This window comes from Notechis scutatus, chromosome 3 (assembly GCF_049901735.1).
Source record: "Notechis scutatus isolate UNSWTSFEM ecotype Mainland chromosome 3, rNotScu1.2, whole genome shotgun sequence".
NCBI lineage: Eukaryota > Metazoa > Chordata > Lepidosauria > Squamata > Elapidae > Notechis > Notechis scutatus.
This window is the reverse complement of record NC_142011.1, coordinates 177779039-177803673: the sequence shown is the minus strand read 5'-3', so window position 1 is coordinate 177803673 and position 24635 is coordinate 177779039. Positions and strand designations below refer to the sequence as shown.

Sequence of the window (24635 nt, the reverse complement as noted above, 5' to 3'; positions counted from 1 at the left end):
TTGGAATTCACATGCATGCATACATATGAACAGAGAGAATATAGATACATTAAATGGTGCAAATCCTGGTTTCTTATCCATTTGCTTGCACTTTAAAAGTGATTTCTGTTTTAACATTTTTTTTCATTGTCAGGACATGCTTGATCTTCTTTACTACAAAGTTTCTTGGCACCTGCAAAATCCATTTCCAGCTGTAGCATCTGCCATTCTAGATGAGGACAACCCTTGTTCTATTTCTGGCAGAAGTTCCTGCATTTAGATTCAGTGTTTGCAAAGAGCTTCCCTAGATTTTTCTATCTCAGTAAGTTGTTTGCTTTCATGATCATGTATTTTAGATGTCAGGATTTCAAACCTGTCATTTCTGGTTCTCAGATTCCACTTGAGAAGCACTATAATGCCTTTTTACATTTTTTTCCAAATAATTTTTAGCATCTATAGTGAAAATGTAATTAATTCCTATTATATCCTCAGAGAGTGTTAATAGTCTCAGAAGTTGAATTCTCCTGAAGTAGATTCCACAAAAGCTCAAATATATGCTCCTCTGCAAGTTTCACTTTAGCAATTTAGAGCTTTGCTTAAGAAAATTACCCTGAAAAATCTGCCTTCCTTTTAACAGTGTGTAGTTCCCACACCCCTCACCCCCCAAAAGGCAGGCGTCAAAGTACATTTATTTGTACAAATATTTGTAATTGCAAGGTTTTTTCCCCTCAACTTTAAAACAGTTACAGGACCTAGTAAATCAATGGAATTAGTTAAGAAAGTGATTAACCCCTTTCCCAGCATTATTTCCTCAGACTAAATGTGGATACAGACAGAAGACAAGCTTCTATTTGATTGAGGCTGCTTCCAGAGAAGGTTATTACAGCACAAGCGCTCTAGGTACTTTGCAGATATTTGGCAGATGAAGAGTCAGGTAATATCTACTTCATGTAATTCACCTTTTTTTCTTATACCAGTTAAGAAAGAATGCTTCACCATGGGTATTGATTAATATTGCTAAAAGTTGCCAGTCTGACAAAGTTTTCCCCATTGTAAATCAACAATTAATTTATGTTTTGGAAACTGCAGAAAAATTGGACTGAAGACTCTTCTTCCAACATTGTTGCTAGATCACAGTCTTAAAAATTATTAATGAGAAGGGGAAAGAAGCCCTGTCTTGTGAGAGTCAGGTACAAATCAGCTCTATCCTATGAGTTCATCTAATGCCCAACAATTTATTCTGTCCATGCGGATTCCTGCAGTTTCAGTGTTGAGGCTCTAATATCATTAAATAGATAATGATTTGCACTAAGAAAGAATTTCTTGTAGAAATAGTGTCCTTGTCATGTGTTAATATTATTCTTGTTTCTTTCAGTCATCTTATCAGCTATCTGAATTTGGGCAACAGCCAGATAGGTCCTTTTCACCAACTAAGTTATCAGCTAACAGAGCCTGGGTGTCTGAATCCACATTTACAAAAGTGAGACACAGATGGTGAAAGTTAAACCACTAATTTGCCAGTGTACATTTCTTATGTTCATTTTTCACTTGTACATAGTGAAATCCCACACAGGGAGACTAAGAACATATAGTATTATACTTTAGATATCATAAATGAGACATGGAAAGAAGCAGCTGTATATAAAGGAGAAAAAACTATCTTTGGCTTTGATAAAAAAATACACCAGAAAAAAAATTGTCCATTCTCACAGTGGCCTACCACACACCAGTCAGAAGCAGAAGTTAACCCTCGTAGATCCTGATAGCCAAATAGTTCAAAAATTTGCATAATCATTATTTAACTAAGCTAGTTATTTTAATTGCATCCTTAGTTGTTACAAGCAGTTATTCTTATACCATGAAAATTCAACACATGACATAGTTGTTCAGGGAAACCACAATACTGCTGTGTGTCATGTAATTGCATAAATGATGCAAATTAAATAATTTGTGTACTTGCATCAGGGGTCCTCAACCACCGGGCCGCGGACCGGTACCGGTCCGTGGAGCACTCTGTACCGGGCCGCAAAGAAAAAAAATTTAAAAATGGCGGCTTTCTTCGCCTTTGGTGAATGCTGCTGGGATCGGGATCAAGGACACAAATGAGAGAAGGGGAGGGAGGAAGCAACCAAGCCTGTCCTGCTCTCTGGCTCAGCAGCTTCCGGTTTCCTCCCGCCTCGTTCCTCTCTCAGTCGCTCTCTCGCTGCTCCACCAGCCCAGGAAGAAACTGCTTCAAAGAAGCTGGGGGTGGTGGCTTTCCTGTCTCCGCAGCGCCTCCGAAGCGCCCGTTTCCCCACCCGCCCGCCCGCGCACTTCAATCCACAGTGCTCCGTTCTGCCTGCCTGCCTGTTTGGTTGTTTGGGAACAGCGGCTGAGAATAATAACTATTCGCCTCTTTTTATCAGCGAAGCTGCTCCGGAAATGAAGAAGGCAGGCAGGCAGGCAGAACGGAGCACTGTGGATTTGCGCAGTAGTGGGCGGCGGTGGGGGGTAAACGGCGCTGGAGGAGCTGCAGCGACAGGAAAAGCCACCCCGGCTTCTTTGAAGCAGTTTCTTCCTGGGCTGGTGGAGCAGCGAGAGAGCGACTGGAGAGAGAACGAGGCAGACACCTGAGGGAGGGAGGGAGACACCTGAGGGATGGGGCTGAGGGAGGCAGGGCCGAGGTGCTCCCTGAACTTGGTGGTTTGCTGGCAGACGTTTTATTACCCGACTAGGTAACAACATCAGATGTTACCTAGTCAGGTAATGAAATGTCTGCAAGCAAACCACCAAACTCGATTCTTCTCTCCCCCCTCCCCCATCCTTGAAAAAGTGTTTGTGCTTGAAACTGGTCCCTGGTACAAAAAAGGTTGGGGACCACTGCTTTGCATGATGCATAAAACATCTCTTCCCTCCCTTTCGCCCAGTGGTGGGATTCAAATATTTTTACTACCGGTTATGTGGGCGTGGCTTGGTGGGTGTGGCTTGGTTTGGTGGGTGTGGCTTGGTGGGCATGGCAGAGGAAGAATACTGAAAAAAAAACCATTCCGTCTTCACTCCAGGGGGAAGATTACTGCAAAATCCTCCCTCCCCACCACAATAACCTGCTTTCCAGCTCTGTTCTCCTGTGCAGGGCAACAAAAGAAGACCCAGCTGATCATCTGGGACTCGAGAGGCAGAGAAGAGATGGGGGTGGGGCCAGTCAGAGGTGGTATTCTAAACTACTCAAAATTTCCGCTACCGATTCTCCAGAACTGGTCAGAACCTGCTGAATACCACCTCTGCTTTCGCCTCCTATAGAGATCTGGAGAAGAGCAATTAATTTTGCCCATCTTTATTCTTCTTCTAGACATCACCTATAGAAGATGAACAACATAATGTTCTAATTTGTCAGGATCCTCAGGGGAAGCTACAGACTGAACAGATCCACAGAACGTGCCTTCACTACTAGCTTTATTTTGTTTTTTTAAAGGAAAACAGATTTTTTTTGCCTTATCTATTCTATTTTAATTAATCCACTTAATTTAATTCACCCGCCACTAGGGTTTTTAAATAAAAAATGATAGGGATGCTACAATTGCATGATTAATGATAACAATCTGGAATAGTTTAAAAAGAAATTCACTGGAAAAAATGATTGTTCTATTTTGAAAACAGAAGAGATTAAAACAAAGATTATGCTTTCTTCATCCCACATGTTATGGGCCTATACAACAATATCTTAGAAAAGTAATAATACAAAATATAGAAAATAAAGTATTGACTGGGCCAGGTGCTAAAATCATATTATACTAATATTATAATATTTTTACTAGTTTCCATTTTACCTCTAAGTCCACTCCAAAGTGAGGATATTAATAAAGTTCTAAAATGTTGTCTATCTTACTAGACACAATTCTGTTTATTTTCCAAGATCAGTTAAAGTTGGCCAGGTCTTGCCACCAATGCACACATACATATTCACACATATATATAGCCATGTACATTTATTAAGATAAAGGAACAAAAATCAACCAATTCGTTCATTTGTTTTGTTTTGTTTTCCTGTACAAAAGTTGAGCTGGTGATAAATGGTAATAACAGCAGTGCTCTTTCACAGTGAAAAGCAAAACAGACTACAGAAAGAAAAAAAAATGCTCTTACGTTGTGTGCAAAGATTAATGGATTTTCTGCCCTCTGACAAGGTTTGTTAACAAGCCAAAGACATGTGTATGGGGAAGACTTCAAGACACTGTAAATAAAAAGATCAATGTGGAAATCAAGTTCCTTTCCAAAGATGTTAAGTTCTCTCTAAGGGCATTCTGCAAGGACCACCAATACAGTTAATTTCAGAGTTTTGTTATGCCTGGCTCTTTCACACTTCTTACCCCTTCCATAATGTACAAGTGGTGCTGCTTTTTCCCCTCTTAAAATGAACATTGAATAATAATATGCTTGCATATACCTAACTTTTGTGAGGGAAAACATGAACACAATGATTCTGCGTTTGCTTTTTCTTATTCTTCCGTGTCTTTGACCATGTCTTTGTACATCTGCAATCCATGTGTACAAATAGGAAGGAGCCTAGTAATTACTTGAGAATAAGTATCCCAACTGGGACACTCACTCAGAAGCAAATCTATGGTTGCCGGATGGTGTTTCTTTCAGTAGAAACAAATGTAACTGTCTTACAAGGAATCAGAGAAAGAAATGAATAGCATGCTACCCTCACTATTACCACAGGGCAATGGGCCTGTTGGAGTAGTACTGCTGAGAGACAGAACTATGTAGTAAGACAATATAGTATCACTCAATAAGACAATTAAAGTCAGCACATATTCAGAAATATAACTACATTTGTGAATAGTGTATAAATATTTCCTGAGGTTTTCCTATTTGTTTCTGGATTGGATCTAAGGAAATATATAGAGTCTAATCTCCTCAACTTGATCTTCTGTAAAGTTGTGGTGGCCCAAGCATCTTCCTTTGCACGCCTTCTCGAATAATTCATTATTAAGAAGGAGTCATGTCTGGTTTTCTGCTCTGCATCTTCCTTGTAATAAATCCTTCTTTATTTTCAGCATCAACAGGAATTCTGGATTTTTATATCATGATGCCTTCTCAGATATGTATTCTTCAACTTGTGGAATCTTCAGCAATGTTTCTGAGAGTTCAAGTTCACATATTGAGAAAGGCTATTTTAAATGTTTGCCTAATATGGTTTCTCTATTTAGTAATAGCAATAGCATTTAGACTTATATAGGCTTCACAGTGCTTTACAGCACTCTCTAAGCTGGTTACAGAGTCAGCATATTGCCCTCAAACAATCTGGGTCCTCATTTTACCGACCTCAGAAGGATACAAGGCTGAGTCAACCTTGAGTCTGGTGAGATTTGAACTGCCAAATTGCAGGTAGCCAGCCGTCAGCTGAAGTAACCTATAGTACTGCATTCTAACCACTGTGCCACTGCAGCTCAACTTATTTTTTTGTCTTCTCTTAGATTATTTTTTATCACAAGCCTCTTTAAAACTCTTTGCAAGCTATGGGATATGGTAAAATATTCCTAATGTTATTTAATTTATCCTTTGGTCAATTTTGGAAGACCGTCCTGCACACATAGAGGGAGGTTGGCAAACATGCGGTAGGTATGTAGGTATATAGAAACCAATGGAGAAAAAGGCCTGAACAATAAAAGGTTCATTTGTTGAGCTATGTGAATCAAACAAAAGATGGACTGCTCCTCCTTAGTCTCCAAGATGCTACAAGTCTTATATTTTATCACTTTCTGCTTCCTACGAATCATCAGATACTGATTGTCTAAGCTTTTCAGGTATATCCTGACATTTTCAGATGAGTTTTTACAATTCCATCAAAATGAAGAACCTCTGCCTTGGCTTTTATGGATCTGACAATTTTTTTCCTTGCCCTTTTTTATTTATCATATTTGATACCCTTACCACCCACCACCTAAAACAAACAAAAACAAAAAACTTATCACCCTTGTCCAGGCTTTCCTATATATACTAAGCACAAAAGAGTCAGTTCAAACAACTTTGCATGATGGATAGTCAAAAAGCAACATGAATTAAAGCGAACGTCCAAAAATTATAAGCTCTTAAAGAATCAAAATAAAAAAGAAACAGATGACATCATGAATTTCTCACCTGCATGAGAGCAATTTTAAATTTCCTGTTGTGAGAACCTGAGATATTTGTTCATTTTATATAATACAGCTTGCCTTTTCAGAAACAAACATTTAAAAAGAACTTGTTTTACATTCTTTTTCTCCTTTCCTATTTGATTTTTTTTTCCTGGGGCTTGTTTTGATTGTCTTGCCTTGCAAGTCATCACATAATCCACTGATTCTTTCCAAAGCCAAAGGAGGCATGACATGCCAGACCTACAAAGGAAGATTTCCACAGACATTGAATATTAACCATAGTTGTTCAGATTGTGTTATGATGCTTGGCAAAAGTGCATATCTTGAGCTCAACTCTCAAGATTGTTATATTGAATGTTCTACTGTTATAGAGTAAGCTAAGTAAACTGTTCCATGGTGACTAAATTTGCCATTAATTATGACAGCACCTATCCGAGCACACAATATGTATTTAATTACAATATTTTTTTCAGGGTAATGGCCTTAAAAATGGTTCTAGATGAGTATTATTGAAAACTTTGACATCTTACTATCAACAGTATCATTCCATTCCACCCAAGTTCATTTTGAAAGTTAATTTCAGACTATGGCTGATGTTTGCAACTATGTATCTCTGGCAAGACTAATATGGCTATCCTCGTCTACGTTAGCAGCTTTTGCTCTCTGATCATAATTGCTCTTTGATCTGAAATTCAAACTTTATTTCAGCTTGCCGCTCAGAAGCAAGGTCTTACAGAGACTGGCAAACTAATTCTTTTTATTTTATTAGGCTATGATGAATTATGGTTACTGCAGCCTTTTTCTAGGACAGTGGTTCCCAACATTTTTATAATGCAGACCATTTCATCATCATGGAGATCACATAACCCCAAAATACTGTAACTTTCATAAATATGAGTGAGTTGCCAAGCATCTGACTATAGATCATGTGACAGAAGTGTGGAAAATGGTCATAAGTCCCCTTTTTCAGTGCCATTGTAACTTTGAATGGTCACTAAATAATAGGTCGAGGACTATCTGTATTTGCTACCTTGAATTGACATACATATCCTTTTATTATTTTATTTTATCCTTTTATTCAGCCTACATAGATAGGGGAAAATATTTGATAGCCAGGAGCTATACTTCAGTTTAATAATGTGAAATATGCAGATATACATCATTGATATAGATATACATTGGATGAGCCTAAGATTATAAATGTGGATTTTTTTTATCATGGCATTAATGCAATCAGGAGCTCAGAATTGTTTCATATAGTTGCCTAAATAAAGCCTATGTTGGCACTGTTAAAAGTATTCTGGCTCCTTATAATTCTGAAGATAGCTATATACTGTACATCAGGAGCAAAATAATCCAAAATAATTGGATTTGTGGAACTGAATGAGATTAAAATAGCATGAGATTAATTTTAAACTAATTCAATTAATTAAGTTAAGTTAATGATTTAAACCATTTTGTTCAATTTGTTAAAATTGGTTTGACTGAATTAATATTTTATCAGTTGGGGAGAAAAAAATATATTTGAAATAACAACTTCTTTCTTATTAACATTTTGAGATCTCTTAGATTTAAAACATAAATAAAACTATCTTTTGCTGTGATAAATAACCAGAGCAGAAAGTATTACAATAATCTCTTTGAGTTTTCACTGAAGTATATAATACCTGTTTTATATGAATCTTCTGTTCATGCTCTAGTTGCTGGTTCATTTCTCAGCATGATTTCATCAATCTTCCAGCTCTCCTGCTTTTTTCCTACTTTTTCATCATTATCATCTTTATTTTGCCTACTATTCACATAGTTTGCTCTATGCACATTTATATTAGGCTGTATGCTTTCTTCATTTTCTTGAATTTTTAACAATTAAAACTTGACTGCATTTGAAATGCAGTGTGTGCCAAGAGATATGTAGTACATTTTCAGGCACTAATGAAAATACGTAGTATCAGCTCATTTCAATACATTCCTACTTTTGATAAATTCACAGAATGCCATATATATCTATGGACATGGACATTTAGCAAATTTCCCTTTATTTTTTTAAAAAAGTGATACTATTGCTAGTAATATTTCTACCAATAATTACTGCTAATATTATAACTACCAAGAATTTATTGGTTATATTATGTATTAATATGTTAATAATACAGTCTATTATTGCTAAGATCGATGTAGATCCCGATATTACTCAAACTGTTTTGCATGCTATGACATTTGATTCAATCATTTCCTTTCTGCCTTCTTGGCATTCATGTCAGCTGAGAAAGACACTTCCAGCATCAGCTCATATAGAATTGCTCATAATTATTTTATGCCACAATAAATGTATGGGATGATGTTATAAAGTGCTTTTGATTTTTGGCTGCAACAGATTAATATGGCTATTGTACAGTGGGGGCTGCTGCTGGTTTGGACTGGTTCTAGAGAACCAGTAGTTCCGTCCATCAGCTGGCCCTGCCCACCCCACCCTACCCTATCCTGTCCTACATTTTCGTCTTTCTGGCTCAGCTGATTTGCGCGGCACAGCTGATTTTTGCGCCTAAGCTGTTTTACTTACCAGGGCTGCCCTAGAAGGTAAGCAGATGAACTTCAAATTGCTGTATTTTGAACACTGCGTGCGCTCACAGAACAGCTCACAGAACCTGTTCTTAAACCGGTTGCAGCCTACCACTGCTATTGTTTGTGAACTTATGTTTTATAACACATAAGAGTGAGGCTTTATTTAAATGAGAATGTTTATTATTTTAAACTGTATTACTTATTCCAAGAGAAGTATCAGATTGTTGTATGAAAATCAAGAGTTTGCTTTTCTTCTCTAACTTATCTATGTAGTCTTTATTTATTCATTTTTACTTCCAGTAACACTTTCTTTAATGGTCAGAATTGAACTAATGTAATGGAATGCATGGATAACCATGAGGAAAGGGGAGAGAGATGCTGCCTAGGAAACCATCAGACAAGAGAAGCAGGAACCCATAAGGGGGGAGGGACTTTAGGAAGGACCTGTCCTAATAGATCTAGCAGGTAAAAGTGGGAAGCTTGTTCTTTCAAAATTGCAGTATTCTATTAATGTAAGCTTACAATAAGATAGATATAGTCCATCTAGTTGTGTTTTCTGTCTGGTTTATTTGAGAAAGCTGACACTGATTATTGAGCACCATATATATATATTCAGTCATTCCAAAGTGGACTATGTCAGAATCTTTTCTTTCTTGGCAAAATGGAAGACTACTTTTGTTAATTACCTCTAGTTAAAATTCTACTGAAAAGCTTATTGTTCCAAACTCCAGAGGCAATCTTTGAAATTTGCTGCACTGAATGTGCAATAAATTTGTCCTGAAAACTTTATTTCTATGAAACAAACATAGCTATACAGACTGCGAAAATCCCTTCAGAAATCAAAAGGTATAACAACATGTTGCATGGATCTGCTTAAAAATCAATTTAGTTAGAAAAAATTTGATTTCTTGCCTCTTTTGTTAACACTGAAGACAGCATTCAGAAAATAACATGAAAAATGAATGAGGATAACATTTAGATGTTACACAGTAGACGTTTTTTAAAATATTTAATTCTAGTCATTTACCATTTTGCTATTGCTTAAAATAAGTTGAAGCTGTTCCCCATCAGAAAGTCTTTCCCCTTTAAAGGGATAAAGGAGGAGGAAAATAATTTCCCCCCAAATACCCGATGAGTTTAATTGCACTATGTCTGCCACTGATTGAAAGGGGAGGGAGGGGTACCAGCCTGGCTGTCGTTGCACTCAATGTTTTTATTTTTTTCCCATTATCATATTATTCTTCCAAGTTGAAATGGAGCAAAGATCTGAAGAATTAGGGGTGTAGATCATGGAAAAATAATCTCTGAGCAATAATGCAGTGCTATGATGCAGTGTTTCTAGGAATGAAAATATCTGAAAAAGTGCATGTCCCTGAACAGTAAAAACTAATGATCCCACCAGCTAAATGGTGACTACCACATAGCATCAAGAAGGGGGAAAAAAAGTGTATGAATTAGATGTAGAAAGAGTACTACAACCAAAACATTTTTAAAAATAGAATAGAAACTTTATTGATAATAGTCATTTGACCATATCAAAAGTATAAAAACCAATACAAAAATACAAATAGATGTGAAGAAAACAATAGGTCATGTTCATAGTAAATTGTCACCTCTGCAGTAAATCCCAATCTGATCTAAATATTTTGTCTTATTTGAGATGGCCTTTTATATAAAGAACACTATTTTGTTTTGTTATTGAGATAATAGGATATGTAAAGATATATGATTCAAATACTGAAATATAAAGATATCTTGATCATGAAACATATGTAAAACCACGAAGAAGGCTTTGGAATTGGGTCACCAGTCACAATTCTCTTTTATTTTGTCATTACAAACTCAAGTATTTTACTTCAGAGGATACAATCTTATTGTTAAAAAAAATAATCAATGACAAAAATTATAATTGGAGTCCTGTTTTTCTTTTTCTTTTCCACAATGTTATCTGGTGTACTGATGTGATTCTGTTTCCTAAAACTTTCATTAAATTATATTTTCACTACTCTTTTTGTATGTGTCTATTCAAAGTAATAAGAAAGAGACTTTTTAGGCTGTATTACAATTCCCTTGTTTATCTTGGCAGAACAATTCCCAGGAAACTTTATCAGTAGCAAATTTGAACATATCCTGTTTTGATACAAATGAAAGAAGATCTTGACAGATGGTATAGAATTCCTTGGAGTATTCAGAATAAGATAAATGCAATTAAGATTAATATAACTCCATGGTTGATTTACATTTTGAGAGGTCCTTGCATGTTTATTTCATCACAGTGTTTTAAATGAATTGTGCAGGATTTTGAATATGTTTCTCTGGCAGGGGCATCTTGAGAGATTCTTATTATACAAATCACAATTATCTGTTATGAAAGATGAATTTAACTTCCCACAATTGCAGGCTCATCATTAGGGATTTAGTCTAGCTTTCATGACTGGCTAGAGCCTGGAACTTCAGAATTCTGTTCCTTTTCCAGCTCATTTTGAGATTTATCTAACTATAGAAATTATGGTAAATATTATTTGCACAGAAGATGGTTTCCATATTGTAATAATATCACTTACTATGAGAGAGCTAATATGGCATAATAATTTAGTTGCCAATGCTCACTAGCTGGTGTACCTTAGTGGCTTGGCGGGTGTGGGGGAGGGGGGACGAGAGAACAGAAGAGTATTATGTATGCCACCTTGAGATCCTCTATGAAAAGCCAGAATACTGAATGAATGCAAACAGACAAATAAGTTTAACATTAGTGGGTAGGAACTGGAACTTATAAATATTAGATCACATTCATTCTGAATAGTCTGTTTTAGAATGTTTGTAGAATTAAGAGCTATTGTGGTTTATCTTGGAGTGCTTCTTGACAACTTACGCAACTCGTTACTCAAATGGTGGAACCTTGATGGTATAACTTCTTCTGAAGTTGCACCATATTTTAGATATTTTTGGAGGGACCAATTGAGGCTCCAAAGCCAGTAGTGTAAATTTTTATGAAATTGAAAGAAGTGTGTGTGTGTGTGTGTGTGTGTGTGTATCAAACACACACACACACACACACACACACACACACACACGTCTACACTTTCTAACCTGGTATCTTAACCAATAGACTATACGTGGGCCAGGGAATTCTAGGAGTTGATGTTCACATAAATTGCTGAAATTGAGAAACATTGACGCAGAAGGTTGTTTTAAATAATATGAAATTAGTTCCCATTGTTATTAAACTAAAGTTAATTGGTAAAAAGTATTTTTGTTCAAACACAAAAGTGTGCGCAATCTGAAGGTCCTTCTAAACTCCTGCTTGCTTATCAACTTCTGGTTTATTAGAAGATGGAAGTCATGGCTAGGAAGGTCTTCGCAGGCCTTCATCTACTGTGCCAGCTACCCGTTTCTGGATTTGCTGGGCTTGCTTATACTCACTCATGCTTTTGTCACTTCCAGACTGGACTACTGCAATGTCTCTACTCCTAAAGATTAATTAGACATTTCAGCTGGTGTAGATTGTGGCAGTGCAGACAGTTATATGCAGTCCCAGGGCAGTGCATTTTACACCTCTTTCCATGGACTGTGTTGGTTGCCAGTTAGTTTCTGGGTCCAATTCGAAATGTTGGTTTTAATCTTTAAAGTCTTTAATAGCATTAGACTGGGGTATCTGAGGGTCATCTTTCCCTGGTTGTACCAACCACCTCATAATATCTTGCAAAGAAGACATGCTATCAGCTAGGGAGTTACATCTGGTGGGTCCAGGAAATGTGCTTTCTCTGCTGTGGCACCTGCCTTACAGAACTTTCCCCCCCTAAAATAAGATCAAAAATTAGCTCCATCCCTTTTCACTTTTTGTAAGTCCTCAAGACCTGGTTATGCTGCCAGGCTTGGGGCTTTAAAATGATTGGAGATCTGTCCTGATGATTCTATTGCTGAGAGAGCCATTTTTAATCTTACCCTTGCCTAGGGTTAGTATTTTTGTTTTGATGTTGTTTACTCTGTGATTTTTTTATATTTTGACCAGTTTTATATTGGCTGTTTTATTTATTGTTGTACCCTGTTCTGAGTTCCCTTTGGGGAATGGAAGGCTATATCAATTTGATTAAATAAATAACTAAATGGCAATTTTCTTATTATAGGAATATAAGTCAAGAATTAAAACAATAATTCATATAGGTTCAGCTTGTCATACCATTGCCACATTATGAATTCAATGTTTCTTGACTGTATTCTAAGTTGGTGGTCAATGAATCTGATCATTTTTTATGAAATTCTTTTTACTATATAATTTCCTTTTTTATTGATGGTGGTTATTTTAATATTATAATGTTAAAATTACCACGAATGTATTTCCTAAGATAGATTTCAATCAGAATAGAGCTGGAAGACATCCTAGAGTTCTGCTAGTCTAACCCTCTGCTCAAGCAGGAGATTCTATACAATTTGAAACAAGTGGGTGTACTCAGTCTCTTCTTAAAAACCTCCAATGATGAAGCACCCACAATTTCTGAAGGCAAGCTGGTCCATTGCTTAATCATTCTCACTGTTAGCAAGTTTCTCTTTAATTCCAGGTTGCTTCTCTCCTTGATTAGTTTCTATCCGTTGTTTCTTGTCTTGCTTTCTTGTGCTTTGGAAAATAAGTTGACCCCCTCTTCTTTGTTGCAGTCCCTCAAATACTGGAATATTACTATCATGACACCCCAGTCTTTCTTTTCTCTAGACTAGCCCAGGAGTGGGATTCTACCAGTTCGGACCTATTTGCTAGAACCGGTTGTTAACATTCGAAGCAGTTCAGAGAACCGGTTGTTAGAAGAAATTACTGTCCTAATCCTGTAAGAAAGGCAGGAAGGAAACATTCTGGTGTTGCTTATAGAAACTGCCTCTCCATTAATCCTTATTACATTCTTGGCAGGACTAGACTTTCTGTCTCTGGAACTTCTCTGGAGTTTTTTTCCCCTCCTTTGCTGGTACTTTGCTTGTGTGGAGTGACCATTCAAAGTTACAATGGCACTGAAAAAAGTGACTTATGACCATTTTTCATACTTACAACTGTTGCAGCATCCCCACAGTCATGAGAGGCCAGGCAAGGAGATGCGTGCCTCGATGTGAGTGATATTGAGGTGGCCACACCCAGCCAATAACATGACAACCAAGCCATGTCCACCCAGTCACATGACCACCAAGCCATGTCCACCACCTAAGCCACACCCATAGAACCGGTTGTTAAAAATTTTGAATCCCACCCCTGGACTAGCCATATCAGTTCCTACATCCTTCTTCATATGTTTTAGTCTCCAGGCCTTTAATCATCATAGATAGATAGACAGACCGGCAGACAGACAGATAGATACAGGGGTGGGATTTTACCACTTCTGACCAGTTCTATAGAACCCCTTGTTAACTTTCTAAGCAGTTCGGAGAACCGGTAGTTAGAAGAAATCTCCTTTTGTTTTTTTCCACCCTTATTACATTCTTAGCAGTATGCCTAGACTTACTGTCTCCGAAGGAGCATATTTTTTATTGATACTTAAAGGGGAAGGGTTGTTTTAAGCTTTTTACACTGCTGTTGGGAAGAAATACTGCCCTGGAAATACTACTTCTTGGCTAGCTAGAAAGATTGACATTCAAATATGAGTTTACATACCCTTTCTGAATTTTGGTCTAAAACTGGTTTTTTGTGAAGTTTAATTTTGTGCTTGGTGACATTTAATCTTGTGTTTATTGATGGGATAATTTTCCCTATTCAGCTTTGTTTGGAAGGAAAAAGATTAATCTCTGTTCCTGAAAAGAAACTGGTTTGAGAAATCTGGCTAGTTCCTGTGTCTATTTGTTCTGGTAATTGGCTTAACAAGCAACAGCTACTGTTGTGATTTAATTATTTGTATTTTGTTTGAATTTTTTCCTGCCTCATGGTGTCTTTTTCTATCTGGGGAGGGGGTCTTCCTTCACTGCTTTCGTGGTATCTGGCACTGTCCTTTTGGGGTGTACTTCCAAGAGGCAGGATGCAAGCTTGGCACTATTTTTTTTACTGCCTTTCTGGGGGGCATGCGGCCCTTTTCTTAAACTTGGATGATTTCCTTACATTATCTTGTAAGATGAGTCAGACCAGCTGATATCTTTAAGTGATGCAAATGGATCTAAGGATTGCTGCTCCTGGGTGTGCTCTTTCTGGAAAGCTTAAATGACCTCTCTGCTAAAGGATTTCACTTTATAAGCAAGAGTTGGCTGCTGATAGTTATCATTGTATTTTAACTATTTTAATTCCTCAAGGTGCTCTGGCACCCTGCCTGATTTGTAACTCTGGCTTGCAGGTATTTTTAATCTAATGTTGGTATTTAGGACAGCTTTTTGCAAGCACAGAAACTTTTTGTATTTTTGTACAGGTAATCCTTGACTTACAACAGTTCATTTAGTGACCATTTACAATGGCACTGAAAAAAGTGACTTATGGTCGTTTTTCACACTTATGACCATTGCAGCATCCCCACTGTCATGAGAGGCCATGCGAGGAGAAGCACCCCTTGACATGATGTCGAGTTGACCAGTCACATGAACACCAAGTCACACCCACCAACTAAGCCATGCCCACAGAACCAGTTGTTAAAAAATTTGAATCCCACCCCTGGATAGATAGATAGATAGATAGATAGATAGATAGATAGATAGATAGATAGATAGATAGATAATAGACAGACAGATGCTGCATAAGAATTCTTGCTGAATAAAATATTTTTCAATCTTATAATCTAGCTGAATTATCTAAAGGCTTCATGTAATACAGGACAATGCTATGAGTATTAGCAATGACAGAAAAAGTAGTTGCAGTGATAATGGAATAATGAAGAATATATACATTTTTTATTCTGACGTTTCCTTATACTGCAAAGTATATATTTAGCCTCATTAACCTGAAACAGTAATAGCGGATCAAAGAATGGTTAATTGACAATTCTGGAAGATGCTCAATATGGCCTCAAAAGAATGGATATGTCTGGGATCTACAAACTGAAACAATGGGATACCAGTGTGCCCAAGAAAACCTCTTTTGATGCCATCCTTACCTTATCCAATTTTAAATTGTTTAGAAAGACAAATTTCAAAATATGACCTCTATGTTATTTTAGAAAATAAAATAGTATATTCTGACAATTGAATGCTTTACTTTTCTTGAATATTCATAACATATTTTCAAACTGATGGTTCAAACCATCAAACTTTATTCCAAATTAAGATATAAACCTTATAAAAGCAGATAATGGAGGTATGTGTTTCCATATGGGCTGGGTTTAGATTTTCTGCTACATAATTTACATAATTTTATTTTACATAATTACATAATTGTTCAGAGCATCCAATTCCAAAAGATTCCAAAAGATTTTCATCAGGATAAAATGCAAGGGCATCAGAACAGGCATTCTTAATTCAGTGAAAAAAGGATGGTTCATGAATACAGCAGAAGGGACATAAGCAAAACATTAATGTCACAAGACATAGCTGCAATTCTATTCTTGTTTGACTATTTAAAATATTTTCTCGAAATAAACTTTGCCTATGTGTCTTCACGTGCATGTCCATATCTATGTGAAATCTTTTAATTTGGATGAAATATCTATTATTTGAAGCAAATTTCCATGTGACAATATTATTATAATAATAACTGCCATGTCGATCATAAAGGAGATGTGCCAACATAAATGTTCTGTGATCAGTTAAATAAGCCATCTTCGCCTGGCTCCTGTTGATTTTGCATACTGGCATGGGTCCCACAGTAACACATGTAACTTCATTAAAATGCCACTTTTCATTTGAATGCCTTGCTTTATAAGCTAGATAGCAAAACTGGCACTCAGAGAATGAAACATTAATTAGCACTTCATAAATTGGCATGTCTTACTTCTATGCTGTTCAGTGTGGTGTTGTATCGCTTTTAGGTAGTTAAGAAAGTTAAGTCAATGTGTACACATTTAACATGCACAATTTTTATCAATGTTAGTTGATATTGAACAATATATATATATTTTTAGATTGATTCCTTCTCGTACACACACAAGCATTGTACTTCTTCCTGAGATGTGAGACCTCATGAATTCAGGTCAATGTCTGTAAAGGACTACTGAAGTGCATTAGACTCCCCCACATGCTCTAAATATATGTAATTGCCAGTATAGGCACTATTCATAGACAAAGGAATATGATAGAAACCACTCAAAACATTAAGATATGGAACTGAGATCATAGGGCAGAAGCAAATAGGCCATGGAAATGGAGTTTATTAAAAAAAATTATATGGCTGCCCAACTCACACATGGTGATAATGGACAGGTGACAGCATTAAAAAGTCCAGTTCATAAAACAACAACAACCCTACCACCACTGCCATGGTGCCAACAGGTACAATCACAGCAGCTTACTTAATCAGCTCTCTATCACCTTGGTTAACATGTTGGTTAAGGTTTCATGAAAATACTCAAAGAAGCCTGTCCTTCAGGTACATTGTTGATCTCTCATTCTGCTTTCCAATGGAAGTTCCCCCACAATCCAAAAAACTAATTACCAGTCACAAAATAACATTTGTGTGGTTTGAAATACTCATAGAGGGGATTATCCCTCCCATCTCCAGTTTCTCCTATCACAAAAATTGCAGAGGCTGCAAGAAAATAAATGTAGTACATTGTTTGTTGTAGAAACAGCTCAAATTTTCCCTATGCTACATGATGAAGGCTATGGCAGGGAAGCGAAGCAGTAGGTAGACAGGCCCAATAGGATATAAGAAACTAGTTTCTGATTCATGCTTTAGTTTTCTTAATGTTCCTTTTTTAATGAAATATGAACAAATAGCAATTCTGCTTCTTTTTTCAGGAAAGCTACATCTGGCTTTCTGTGGATCTTTTCTTGTCTTTAAATATGACCCAGATGAAGGATATGCAGCAGTCTAGTCTTTAAAGCCAATATTATCGCTACTCGTATTTTGTTTAAACATGTCCATGACACGTTATGTAAAAAACAGCCAACAAATCTTACATTAGTTATTTGCTGGTTTTAGAAATCAATCTCAGAAGCTATGTAACTATTCACAGTAACCCTGGTGAGATCAAACCAAATAAAGGCTCACAATGGCATTCCTTTAACTTGACATTATTATCTCTCCATTTGCTAAATGTTTTTAAACCCATATTTTTCAGAATCTGAACTACAGAGCAGTTCTTTGTTACCTACCTGATGATTCACAGAAAGAAACAAAGAAAGAAAGGCAGAGAGAGAGAGAGAGAGAGAGAGAGAGAGAGAGAGAGAGAGAGAGAGAGAGAGAGAGAGAGAGAGAGAGAGAGAAAGAAAGAGAGAAAGAAAGAAAGAAAGAAAGAAAGAAAGAAAGAAAGAAAGAAAGAAAGAAAGAAAGAAAGAAAGAAAGATGCAGCATTTTGAGACAAAATAAAAGAATAAAGACGGACACAACACCGCACATCAATATTTCTGCCATGTTTTTCCATTATAAAGGCTACCAACATCATAGTTTCCAGAACTGATAAGAAAATGGGAAGCTGCTTTTAATATGCATAATGTTTTAGATTTGATTCCAAATACACTATTACTTTGAAACATCTTATTATAAATGTAGAACATTTGGTTTAAATGTAACATAGACTGTTTTGATTATTTGGGACATGCTGTGAACTCATGCATAAATACTATGCTGTGTGCATCTTTGTAATTTTGTGAATTTATGTTTGCCAATTCCTGTTTAAATTAATTGCAGAAATTTCTTTCTGTGATTAATATAAGAATGAATGTGTATGAATATGTGTATTTGTGTGTGTGTGTGTGTGTGTATCTACCAGAAGAGAAAGGGAAGAGAGAAACTAGAGAGAAATGAAAAGATATTATTGAACCATGGAGGAAAAAAGAAATGTTCTACAGGTAGTCCTTGACTTATGACCACAATTGAGGCAAATATTTCTGTTGCTAAGTGAGACATTTATTAAGTGAGTTTTTCCCCATTTTACAACCCTTCTTGCCACAGTTGTTAATTTAATCACTGTAGTTGTTAATAACAAGTATTAAGTGAACTTGGTTTCCCCATTGACTTTGCATGTCAGAAAGTTACAAAAGGTGATCACATGGCCCTGGGACACTACAACAGTCATCAATCTTAGTCAGTTGTCAAGGGTCTGAATTTTGAACATGTGATAATGGGGGTGCTGCAATGGTCGTACGTGTGAGAAACAGTCATAAGTCCCTTTTTCCAGTGCTGATGTCACTTTGAACTGTCACTAAATGAACAGTAAGTTGAGGACTCCCTGTCTTTTAAATAGTATAAAAAGGGTCAACATTCACCAGGCAAGCAGCATCTTCTTAATAATCCAGTAATTAAAGGCATTCATGCTTTTCAGCCACCAAGATTTCAGCCATTTCTGTCTGCCCTTCTCAGAGGACATGACTTTCCTTGGAGAAGGGGTTTCTCTTTCTTATGAAGAGTTCTAGATCTAACTGAATTTCACCATGCAAAGTATGTATTATAACTCTGAGTTATAGTTTCTTACCCAAAGGAGAATTTCTTGGCATACATACACTAAGAAATATTTTAAATAATACACATATTAAGCATGTACAGCATGTTATCTTAGTTTTGGGAACTGACAAAAACTACATCGGACTTAATTTAATTTAAAATTAACTAAATACATTTAAATATAATATTTGTCCAGATTATTATTCAGTAATAAAACTATTAGGGATTACATGCAGTCTCAAAGCCTCAGTTTGCATAACTCTGAACTAATTCATCTTATGTTTATATATTCACAGTTCCTACGTATCTATAATCAATCTGCATAAGTATGATTGTACTTCTAAACTGATCTGCTAATTGTAATTTTAATTCTAAACCTATTTTACCAGGGAGTAAACATCCCTGAACTGAGTGGGACATTATTTTCAATTCAAGTTGCTTAGATTATGCCACATGAGTATGCAAAATAAATAATTCTTAGTTTATATGTTTACATCCATGGTAATATCTTACAATGATATGACTCCTGCAAATCTCATACAATAAATGCCATAATGGGAAAAATTGAAGCAAATGCAAAATGGAACTTTATCTGTATTTGTTTCTTCTATTCATATAATAAGGAGAAGCCACTTGAATATTGGATCCATAAATTGTACCCATATATCTATCTATAATTCAGTTAAACACTGATCTAAAGTAACAAAGTAACATTATTCTACTGCAAGGATTCACTTACTACAAGAATGTAAAAAATAGATTCTAAAACGATACAATTTTTAAAATAAGCTATTAGAACTAAGTATTTCAGCATCTATTCATAAATTCTAGATATAGAAGTAATAGCAAATTGACTATGTAGTTAATATAATTTTATATAGAAAAAACCTGTGTTTTGAAATAAATGCATGCATATATTTTTGAATAAATGTAGTAGGTTTTTTTTTTTAAAAAAAGCAAAGGAACAAATTCTGCCTGTCCTTAAGTTACAATCTCGAACAGGAGTTGTCTATGATGCACTTGCTGGGTTCTATTTAGTAAAAAGTTTATAAAGAAGTGCATTAAGACTGTTTTAGAACTAGTAAGAAGAAGAAAGCAAATAATTGTTGATCTTCCATATAAAATTAAGCTATTGATAACAAATCTATTAAGATACTTATAATGTGTGAACACATTCTTTCATAGACAGAAAGTGGTAAAAATATCATTTAGACAGTTTCTCTTTTCACAAACATGGAATTAGCTTAAAATGCTGTTTGATGTACAGAGTTAACAGAAACCAACTCAGATGAGAGAAGGTGCATCCTTAGAGAATACAATATCAACATATGTGGCATAAGAGTATCTTCCTGTGCTATTTTATGACCAATGCCACTATGGTTATTTTTTATGAATATTTCATAAGATGAAATGATAATTTGATCACCAAAATTACTGTCAAAATTGGATGAGGTGCAGAAGAAATTGCATACTGAGCAGTGATTTAGGCACATGGTGGGGAATTCATCTGATCATTCTAACATGTGACTAGTGTAATATATATTCATAGTTCCTGAGGATATAAGCTATTGGAAGATCACATGGATGGGAAGGAGATTCTGTTTGTCTGTGAGCAAAACAAGATTAATCTACAGTTTGATTGCATCATTGCAGAAATGCAGGAAACATGTCTCCTTCAAACAAAACTCCAAGCATGATCCACAGAAGATTCTAGCTACGAGGTCTGGCTTATAAATATCTGAATGAGAACCAGATAGCAGAAATGAGTTTGTTTTTGCAGGCCAGAACTTGTCAGCTTGCTTTCTTCCCAGTATGATACACATGTAACACTTAACAGATTAAAACAAATGTTAGTAAATCATTCCAAACAGCTTGCTTTTCTGAAGTGCAAAGAAACCCAAGGCAGTAGCATACACATCCTAAAAGTCTACAGTTTGAAAGCCTGAGATACACAGTCATGTTACTTACAAGGCTGAAGTGGTGACATCATGCAGGTGCCTTTGCCTTTTCCAAAGCAGCTCATTCTTCCTCAAGGAAAAGCATCATGTGACCGAAAAATTTGAGTTTAGATATATAAAGATCCTTCCTTGGTTGAAAAGATGGAAAGAAGAAAAGATCATCCTGCTACTTTATGGAAAATTATATATACACAGAACTATGAACAGCGTGTATTATCTATGGATTCATAAAAATAGAGAAAATGATCTCAAAGAAATTTGGTATTGCTGTGTGTGATATATGACAGTATATTCTAATTCCAATCAGGAATGAATGAGCGCCTGAGAAGATTTAGATGTAAAGATACCTTATGCAGCCTGAAAGGTTTCATTTTTGCCATTTTCTAAACACAGAAAAATGCATCCCTCCAATTCAGAATATTGAATGTCTTATGGAAAGTGAAAGGTCATTTGTAACTGTCCAAAGGATTGATGGAGTTGAGATACCTCCTTGACCTTCACCCTGCACTCATAAAGAATGGTCTCAGATGACAGAGCATCAGGCAAATTTTCAGAAAATGTCTTTTCTTATTTTTATGGACTTGTTACCTGATATTTTTCATAATTGTATGTCAGGATTTAATTATTGTATGGCTTCCCTCATTAAAAGTACCCTGCCAAGTAATACTGTTAAGCTACAATTGTCAACTATTTCTTTTTTTTATTTCTTGATACTGTATTCCATCTTAGTGTTCTGGAATAATTGCTTGGATACCCATAAAAGCTACATCAAGGTCAAATCTTACAAACACAGAAAATTCTTTTCCAATTAATTACTCTCTGTTAAGAATACATTTTTTACAAATTAGTGAGATGCTTCAAAAATCTGTAGTGTAATTGTCATGTGGAACAACTAGAAAGGTCTTCAGTTGAGATGTTAAAAAAACGTTAAACTTTCACAAGGCTTGTGAGAACCAAGCAGTGTATTGTATATTGATCGTTGTCCCATTTTTCAATTATGTAACACTTCAGTGGAAAGAAATGCAATACATATTGCCAACCGTATAAGTTGAAAGTAAGGAAAAATTACTCTCCGAAAATTCCTCCTGTCACAAACCCACTTCTTTCTCTTGGTGTAGCAAAACTGTAACAGATAATTACTTGGTTTTAAACAAAAATTCTTAATGCATAACAGACAAAGGTAAACATCCAAATGGTAATAGTACATCCAATAAATACAACTCAACGGGCAAAATTCAAACTAATTTCCATTAAGAATTACCTCTTTTCCACAAACACATCATTTACTTTTTTTTTTAACAGAGTAGATTCTATTGTTGCAGGAAGAAAGATCAGAAGCCCCTTTCCTCATTTAAAAACAGAGCTGTGACTGCTTTTAGATCTCAGAAAAAGTTGTAAAACCTTCAACTCTCTAAGATTGAAGAACCAATGTTGGAAAAGAGAAAAAAAAAAGGCAGACTGGGGAGCATAAGATGCACAAACAAGTGGAGAAAGTGGATTCACGTGATCCTAATATTTTTCATTCCTCAGTCATGCCCTTGATTCACAAAAACCTTTAGATCTGTCAGGGATGTCCAGAGAGTAAGATGAAAAGTAAAAGAAAGTTAAGATGACAGTTATGAAAATGCAATCAAAGCTCCATCCATTTTCATGAATATACATGTGACTTTCCTTGAGCAAATGCAACAGTCTTCTTTATAATTGTTGATGAGGATATTATGTCCCTTCCGCCAAATAAAGATGCGATAGAGCAAAAAAAAAAAAAAGTGCTCCTTATACCCTTCTGCCTTATTGAAACTAATTGAGATGTTTTCCAACTCTCCCAAGTTGACATTCAAGTGTAGCAGACTTTTCCCCACCTCAGCAACTCTCTTCTCTCCTGGGGCTCTTGGACTTTGCTCTGCTGAGGTATCCAATCAGCCTCACACTCTTTCCTGCCTTTTCTTGATGTCTGTGATAATCTAGGTTGAAGCTTGGCACAAGTTTCTTCATATTGGTGAAAGTTTGCAATTTGAAAATTCATAAGTAATATCTGTATAAATAAGATCTTGGAAATCAGGGCTACTGCTGTCTCTGTTAAAGACACATTTCTTTGTCTGCGAAGTACCCAATCACCTGCTGGAGGTGGCCTGTAAGAAAGTAAAGCACTCCAGCCTGAAGGACCATTAGAAACAGCTCTAGTTTCAAACTGCAGCAGGAAAACAGACAGAATGATTGAATTTGCGGTGGAAGGGATGTGGAGAAAAGTAAATGTCATAATTACTGTCCTCCAAAAGTGGTTACTACTTCATTTTGACAATAGGACACTAAAATGGATATGCCCCAAGTCCAACTTCAGAAGTTAGGCAAAGACCTAGCTCTCTGGAGAAGGCTGTAATGCTGGGAAAGGTAGAAGGGAAAAAAAGAAGAGGATGATCAGGACTGTTGGAAGTCCTGAAAGGCCAGGTTATGAGTAGGTTGTTATTTAGAAAAATCTAGCTATCTGCTTGATGAGGGTCAACAATGTTTTGATGGCATATAATAAATCAATCTTGTATGCAGAACATTTTTTATTTGGTTTGTGCCTTTGAGCCAGTCTTGATTCCTGGTAACTGCATTGCCAAGTCCCTGCAGTTTTGTTGCCAAGATTTTCAGAAGAGGTTTGCCGCTAGGTTCTAGGGACTAAGAGAAGTGACCATAACAAGATCACCCAGCTGTCTTTGTGCCAAAAGTGGAAGTAGAACTGTTGGTCTCCTGGTTTCTTATCTGATGCCTTAACCACTACCTCAAACTGCTGCTCTGCTCAGAATAATACATAAACTTTGTAGTAATTTCTATATCAGATTAAATGTGTAAGTCATGCCAGTTTCCTCAAACATTCTTAAAAAATGACATAAAATAATTTTATCCTTAATCAAAAGTCAACAGGGTAGAATACAAAGATTATCTGAATCCTTTTTGTAAGAGTTAAAATAGGATGTAAAAATATGAACCAATAACCCATTTATTATTGAAACCAGTTACTGTTATGCCATCATTCTGCTGATTCCATTAATATCAGGCTTTAGGAAAAACAAAACAGCAACAAAAAAGTGGAATCCAATACTGAATATAGTGCTTTGGTGTGCATTACAGTGAGTGAGTGGATTTGATTGCAGGGTTTTAATGTATAGTTTTTTCAGTAACGGTGGGCAAGTGTTTTGATTTAAAGAATACTTGAAATGTTTTGCCACTGGCAATGACATCAGTTAATAACTTTCACACACAGGAATAAACTCCTGAAAGGTCTGAATGCTATCAAATTTATGATTTTGAGCACTGATGTTAGAAATGCTTGTGCATGTATATAATCAAAGTTGATTTTATTTCTTCTGTTTGTGATATATATATATATATATATATATATATACACACACACACACACATACATACATACATACATACATACATATACATACATATCAACAGGCATGCCAACCCTACGCCACAACTATTTTAAGGACAGTTTCGGTAGGTTCCGTTATCAAACAGAGACACAATTCCCCA

General features: G+C 36.0%; 1 long non-coding RNA gene across 2 annotated transcripts in view; it reads right to left on the bottom strand.

Moving 5' to 3' along the window:
* LOC148131500 (uncharacterized) overlaps positions 1 to 24635 on the bottom strand; it is a 100799-nt gene that overhangs the window by 29526 nt on the left and 46638 nt on the right. The window contains exons 3-5 of one of the 2 annotated variants that reach the window (XR_015748958.1): positions 21121 to 21238; positions 6103 to 6338; positions 4102 to 4189 (exon numbers count right to left, since the gene is read on the bottom strand). This is a non-coding gene — a long non-coding RNA (uncharacterized LOC148131500). Of the gene's footprint in view, positions 1 to 4101; positions 4190 to 6102; positions 6339 to 21120; positions 24482 to 24635 lie in introns of those variants that run through there. The other variant, XR_015748957.1, reaches the window with a different exon arrangement.